Source organism: Notolabrus celidotus, unplaced genomic scaffold (genome assembly GCF_009762535.1).
Source record: "Notolabrus celidotus isolate fNotCel1 unplaced genomic scaffold, fNotCel1.pri scaffold_206_arrow_ctg1, whole genome shotgun sequence".
Taxonomy (NCBI): Eukaryota; Metazoa; Chordata; class Actinopteri; order Labriformes; family Labridae; genus Notolabrus; species Notolabrus celidotus.
This window is the reverse complement of record NW_023260061.1, coordinates 18,880-25,172: the sequence shown is the minus strand read 5'-3', so window position 1 is coordinate 25,172 and position 6,293 is coordinate 18,880.

The window sequence follows — 6,293 nt, the reverse complement described above, 5'->3', positions numbered from 1 at the left end:
CCAAAAGCCAAGGCCGTCCATTAGGGCCCATGTTAAATGCTAAATTTAAAAGCTAAATTGAACATGTTTACAGCCTGGTTTATAAAGATGTCTTGAGTTTTGAGTTTTGTTAAAACACATCCTTTAAAATAAGATAAAGGTTGGATTTTATGCACACATTTACCTAATTCCAGGCTAGGCAGCTAGGGACCATGTAGCTGTTTGCCTGGAGTCTTTACTCCACCTCTTTGCCTCTTGCTAGGCTAAATAACGGGCTACAAAACAGAGACTATGACCGTGATTTATACAGTCTCTGTATGCTTAAAGGTGACATATCATGCAAAATGGACTTTTTAATGGTTCTCTACCTGAAATATGTGTCCCTGTCTACAAACCCCCCGAGAATTAAAAAAATCCATTCTGCCCCTGTTCTGATTTCTCCACCTTTCTGTAAATGTGTGTGAAACGAGCCGTTTCAGACTTCCGTGTTTTTGTTACGTAACAACAATATCCGGTCTGTAACAGGAAGTCAGAGCTCGGAGCTTGTTCAGCCCATAGACTGTATAAAATACAACTCAACTCCTCCTCCGTTTTTCATTCCCTGCACACGTGTGCTAACAAGGAGCTTAGGAGGGAGGCATGCTAGTTGTAGGCTGTCTTAATAAACACAAAGGTCGCTTTGACTCCCCACGTCTGCAGATTTGAAGATCTAGTGGATGATTTTTATTTGTCATGGAAAAGTGCTAGCGCTAGTTAGCATAGCCACATAGCTACATGTTCATAGCTGTAGCTGTAGCTGTAGCTGTAGCTGTGTACCAAGACACACGTCGACATACTGACAAATAAAACAACAAGAAACACTAAATCTGTGACCAATGGTTCAGAAAGGTCCTGCTGCAGGCGCCTCTCCGTCAGGATCAGATTCTGGATCAGATTTAGAGGGTTGAAGTAACGCGGGTCTGTGAGCAGCCGTGTATATTCAGCCAACATGTAAACATTAGATCAACGTGCTGGAGAGCCGAGGGCACATCCACTTCCTGAGGGGGCGTGGTCAGAGGGAAAACAGACTGCACCCTTGCACCCTTGCACGGACCCATTTTGGCCCCATTTTTCATGTTCAAAGCTAGGTGGCGCTCTTTCTGTTGAGTTTCAAAAATGGGTGCAAGAGGCTTTTTTGTGCGTCCTGATGCCATGAATATGTGTACGACTTTTCATGCATGTAGCTCAAAAAACTCTATGCGTAGGATGTTATTTTTACCTCTTGGGGGTGCTACTGAAATTTTTTTTGCGAGACCAATAATAACTTGCAATTTTCACCAGACCCGATGAGTGTGCAAAAATATCCGCGCTTTCATTCACGTTCAGGGGTCCAAAAATGCGTTTTAAGTGGCGGAAGAAAGAACAATCCTTAGGGTTACAATAGGGCCTTCACCACCAGCGGTGCTCGGGCCCTAATAACTTACTACATTTCATTTTATGGAACTAAAACTTCCATTTTCTTTGAGTACTTTTAGCATCTTTAAGAAGCAGTGTGCTTTAATCTGTTTTTGACATGCTTTGTTTCATGTCTTCTTCCCTTGAACTTGTGTTATCTGAAGCTTGTTAACAAAGTGTCCATACACACTCAGGATGTGGAGTTCTGTGTCTGTGTTGGATCCACAGTTGGTACGAACAATCTAATAAATCTGGACAGGCTTATTTAAAGTACACATATCGAGTTGCTTCTGAGTAATGACTTACTGATCTGATTATCTGTGGAACTTTCCCAACACTAATGTGAACTTGACATTATCCTTCTCATAACTGTGACACTCCAGCAGGTCCTGAACTCGTAATCACGTCTAAAAACAGCGCCGGCCCACTCATCTTCCTCCGTGTTTAACTTTAACCCGTCTAATGCGTGAGGATCCTGACTCTCTCTTTCATCAGCAGACATTAGATCCTGCGTGTGATGAAAGGCCAACACTAACACTAGCTGCCTCGGATGAAAATAGCACAGCTCCAATTAGCCCTCCGTTGCCCCCCTTTAGAATAACTCTGTCAGAGGGAATGAGCTTTGATGCTGAGTTGGGACCCGGTCCTGCTAATGGGAAACCACGTGTCCCAAAAACAGAATTAAGACAAAGGTCAGACAACACGAGCGCACGGAGTCGGTGAGGAAATGTTTGAGCTGTAGAGGCGGGTTTAAAGTACACGGAAACAAGGAAATCAAAGGTAAGAAATCCAGTTAAAGGTTGATGAAGCTACAAAGACGTCATGCAGCACAGTTTCAGAAAGTATACGCACAGCAGCATCTAAAGCAGGGGTGTCCAAACTTTTTTCAAAGAGGGCCACATATGATGTTGTCAGAATACCTCACGGCCAGTGGCTCCTACTGAGACTTAGGAATCCTGAAAGTTCTATATGAAATATTTATTTAATAACAATTATTTTAAATGTTTTCTCAATAAAACAGTAACTAGGAAGTACCATGTAAAGATTAGCAAACTGTATCTTCTTCTGGAGGAAAATGTTTTTCATTCGGGTCGGGCAATGTGGGAAAAATATTGTCTCATTATTTTCCAATGGCAGGATCACGATCTGGATTTCATCACACTTCTTTTTCATGTTGAGAAAAAGAACATATTAAGAACTAAATAATTATTTTCCTGAGTTCTGAACATTTTTTATGCACCTAATTTTGCCTTCTCTGTACAATTTCAAATTTTTGATCTTGTCTTGTGTCCTCTTTTGTGTCTTCTGAATTTTTAGTGTTCATAAAGAACATTTTCACATCATGATAAAAACTTTAATTTGGAAACTTGTCAACTTTAAGAGTTCTTGTGTTTCTTCTTTATTGTTGTCTTGCAGAATTCCCAGAGCTTTGGCTTTACACAGGTAGTCCATATGAAGCTTTTTGAGACGTTTCTGGATTGACTTTAGTTTTGTGTAAACTGCAAATGTACAGATGATTCAGAGATGATTAATTTCTTTGCTATGAATAACATACAGTATTTTAAGATGGAAGCTTGGAGCCATAAATAAATGGACCTTGGGCCGCAATTGGCCCCCGGGCCGTACTTTGGACATGCCTGGTCTAAAGCAAGCGTGGTTTACTGTTTAACGTTGAAACTGATGTGCAGTGGAGTCTAATAAACACTGGGAACGATGTTCCTGCCTTAAACTTTGAAAATGAGACTTTAAACTTATTACAAAAATGTCTCCTGAGTTACAAGTCAAAGTAAAAGTCGCACATTTTCATATAAATTCTTTACAATCTTCTAATTTGTTTCCACCACTAGAGTCGCCCCCTGCTGACTGTTTGAAGGAGTGCAGGTTTAAGACAGTTTAGCGTCAGTTTGACTTGAAGCTATGTGAGAACGACAGCTTTTTAATCTGTTCAAGATCAAGGAATTAACGATCGATACAATACGATATGGAAGGGATTATGTTATGTAGGGTAAGACCCTGAAGTTTGTAAATAATGGTAATTTTAAATCAATCAATCAATCTTTATTTGTATCGCGCCAAATCACAACAAACGTTATCTCAAGACGCTTTTACAAACAGAGCAGGTCTACTCAACTCAACTCAACTTTATTTATATAGCACCTTTCATACATAGAAACATGCAGCCCAAAGTGCTTCACAGAGTAACAGACAGTAAGAAAACAACAGCAATGGTAGAATTATAGAAGGCATGAAAAAAGAAGAAATACTTAAAAAAAGAAAAGAAAATCAACACAGTAAAATTAATAAAATAAGTAAGAGTGGAAATAAAAGTTAAAAATAAGGTAGAGTTAACGAGATCAGGTGAACACAATAAATAAATAAGATAAATAAATACATGTTAAAACAATGCTTTAGATAATAATGATGAAAATAATAAAAATGATAATAAAATAATAAAATAATAATAAAAATAATAATAATAATGATACTGATAATGCAGTCCAGGGCTAAAATAAATTAAATTACTCCACATTAAAAGCTAGATTAAAAGGGTAAGTCTTAAGTTTACTTTTAAAAACACCCAGAGAGCTCGCTGTTCTCATGTCCAGAGGCAAAGAGTTCCACAGCCTAGGGGCATAAAAACAGAAAGCCCTCTGGCGGGTACCCGTGTGAGACACACGAGGAACATTTAAAAGGGAAGCATTCGAGGACCTCAGTGATCGGGCTGGAACATAAAATGAACATAAAATGACAGGAGATCAGTCTAGACCACTCTATGTCAAATTATGAACAGAGACCCAACACCAAGACAGGATCAGACTCAGTCTGACCCCACCTTAATCCATCATGAGCATTACACCTCACAGTATTAGCTAGTTACAGTGGAGAGGAAAAACTTCCTTTAACAGGCAGAAACCTCCAGCAGGACCAGACTCATGTTAGACAGCCATCATGCCTCGACTGAGTTGGGTCTGGAAAGACAGATAGAGGGGAACATAAATAAACAAACATAAATACACTTAAAATCTCATAGTGCACTCACCTGCCAAAAATAATACATGTAAAATGAAATAAAGTTCAGCTTAAAGTCATTTTGCCGGATTGCTTTTGTTTTTTGTATTGGACCGATTATTCATACTATGGATTAATCCAGGGGTTCCCAAAGTGTGGGTCGGGACCCCCTGGGTGGTCACGAAACACCAATGGGGGCTCACGAGATGTCCTCCAGATTTTTAATTTCTTTTAATGAATCTAAATTTGCTTATTTTACCCGTTATTGTAAAAATATAGACACAGATCGTACTTACATTTGAAATAAAACCCTGCAAGTACATTTCATTAGTTTTCTTATTTTCTTTGTTGCCAGATGACTCCTAAAGTTAGGGTGAGCTAATGAGAAATTAACAAAAGGATCAGTAGTAGCACGATTAAGTCACAGCAGCACAGGAAACACACTTACCTGTGCATGCAGGTAAACTAATTTTGAAGTATGAAGCAACATTTAACCACTTTGAGGGACAGTGGGGGTCACAAATCTCTGGCACCTAAATTTTGGGGGTCAGGTTAAATTTGAATGTTTTCCAAGAAAAGCTAGCTTTTGTTCTTTATTCTACTGCGGAAGACTTTTTAGAATTACCGTTTGCTCAAGAAGTCACTAAATGCATGTGCACAATGTTCCTCTACTGTGTTTAAAGGTGACATATCATGCAAAAAAGTTCTTTACCTGAAATCTGTGTCCCTGACATGTCTACAAACCCCCCGAGAATGAAAAGAATCCATTCTGCCCCTGTTCTGATTTCTCCACCTTTCTGTAAATGTGTGTGAAACCAGCCGTTTCAGACTTCTGACTTCCTGAGGGGGCGTGGTCAGAGAGAAAACAGAGTGTTCTGAGGAGGGCTGAAGAAGAGGGTTTTTCAGGCAGACCAAAATCTGATTTCAAAGTGTTTTTTTGAGCATAAACTTTAAAGACATGTTTTGGGGACCTCTTAGACCAATATATGTTGATGAAAAAAGCGTGATATGTCCCCTTTAATGTTACTCACTGAATACACATCATCGCCTCCTACTGGTCTGGCATGCTTATGTGGGCGTGTCAATCATCGTAACGGCAACTTTAAACCAAAATCTTCTTTGCCACTTGTAATGGTAGTTTCTGTTCCTGTTGTGTTTCTTTGTTCTAGACCTCTTAATCCTCCCGCCTCGATACAAAACCCTGTCCCGGTGCCGACACCTGCAGCAGACAAAGGGTGTGAAGCATACCTGAGGGGGCGTTCCTCATGTATAAACGTTTAGGTCTCCCCATGTTTCAGGGTCTTTCTTCATTCTGACTGCTTGTGTGTTGATTAGGTTATTCTTTGCAAAGAAAATAAAAAACCTTTTCGTCCGGCAGAAGTCTCGATTTCATTATTTACCATCAGCGGAAAACTTCCATGACACCACTCCTGCAGGACGTCAAGTTTCAGACTCATGCTTTCCCAAACAAGCTACCTCACATGTACTAAAAAACAAAAGGGTAGCCGATGTAAAATGCACTTCTCTGGTCTCTATTAACATGTTTATTAAAGAAGGATACTTCTACTGTCCTTAACTATGAAAGCTACAGTCAGAAAATCTGTTGCTCCTCGTCCTGCTCAGACCAAAGCCTTCAATCCAGCGCACAGGCCCACATGCCAATTAACCCAATCAGCTGCACCAATTAACGACAGCAGGACAATTAAAGTCACAGATATTCTGACCGTCCAGTCAAACAGGAAGACATTAAAGTGAGAATGAGACCTTTGTACGTATCAAAGCATCGATACGTCCATCCTTATAATGCTTACAGAATCCTGTTCACACTCCTGTCAGATCGTCTCCCCGCTGCTTCTGTTCACTAATGTCAA